Genomic DNA, 1,347 nt, shown 5'->3' on the forward strand with positions numbered 1-1,347 from the left:
TTACTGTAGCAATCTATCGGGAAAATGTATTCACATTTGATTCTCCTGTAGTATATAGGGACCTTGGGAATTTAAATGTGACTCTTTTGTTAATCACTAGTGTCTCCTTAGCTTTGTTTCTTTAGTCCACTCTTAATGGGTTGATGATGAGAAGTCACTAAGCAAATACACAAGGAGCCAGAATATGCTTCTGACATGGAGAGTTTTCAAATGAAGGGTTATTTCCACAGGGGTTCCTAAATGGAAAACTGCAGTGATTAAGTTGCAAACAGTGACCTTTCTAAAACCCAAATCTGATTATGGTATTTCCCCCCTTAAGAGCTTTTGGGAGCTCCTCATTGCCCTTTGAATGATGTCCAAATTCCTTGATAAAGTTTATAAGGCCTTGCATGTCCTCTGCTGCTTTTCCACCTCATCTCTTACCATTCAAGCCTAGAGCTCTTCCTTTCAGAAACAACAACTGTCCTATTATCCTTGTACACAATGACCTCACCCCTCCAAGCTACTGCACATTTGCTATCCAGGGTCCTCGTTTCCCTTCTTCATACCTAGATCAGCCCTACCTTGTCCAGGATATAGGCCACATGTTTCTTCCTACATGATGCTTTCCTTGATCCCCCAGGGTGAGATAGGCATCTTCCTATTTGCTTTAATGCCTGTTATATTCCACATCCCAATACTTTTCATACTGCATTGCACATGGCTCTTCTTTGTTCTGTGACCTGTTAACTCTAATGGGGTGGGGATTCTGTCTGTTTCATTCACTCTGGTATCACTATGCCTAGCACAGATTAGTGCCCTGTGAATGTTGTTTGAATGAGTGAATACATAAATGAAATAATCCATCCTTGTGAAATTCTACCAATTTTAAACATATATATTTGTGCTTGCTTCAGCAGCACATATACTAAGACTGGAATGATACAGAGAAGATTGGCATGGCCCCTGAAGAAGGATGACATGCAAATTTGTGAAGTGTTTCATTTTTTAAAATAAATTCTGGAGATTTATTGTATGGCATGGTAATTATAGTTAGCATTAGTGTATTAATTATATACTTTAAAATTGCTAAAAGAGTAGATCTTAAATGGTCTACTGCAAAAAATTGGTAAGTATGACTGAAAATGAATATATTCCTTTTTAATCATTACACAATGTATATATAAATCAAAATATCTCTTTGTGTTTGTAAATATATACAGTTTTCATTTGTCAGTTATACTTCTGTAAAGCTGTGGGGGAGGGGAAGGAAAAAACAAGGCAAAAATATAAATACATAAATATCTATAATATGCACTTATACTTAAATTATAAGGCAATCTGATAATTATTTCCTTTATTTCCTTT

General features: G+C 36.1%; 1 non-coding gene across 1 annotated transcript; it reads left to right on the forward strand.

Moving 5' to 3' along the window:
- Window positions 1-883: 883 nt before the first annotated feature.
- LOC119472392 lies at window positions 884-990 on the forward strand. Its single transcript, XR_005201553.1, has one exon. It is a non-coding gene; the product is annotated as a U6 spliceosomal RNA (small nuclear RNA).
- The last annotated feature ends 357 nt before the right edge of the window (window positions 991-1,347 follow it).

Source organism: Cebus imitator, unplaced genomic scaffold, assembly GCF_001604975.1.
Source record: "Cebus imitator isolate Cc_AM_T3 unplaced genomic scaffold, Cebus_imitator-1.0 Scaffold98, whole genome shotgun sequence".
NCBI lineage: Eukaryota > Metazoa > Chordata > Mammalia > Primates > Cebidae > Cebus > Cebus imitator.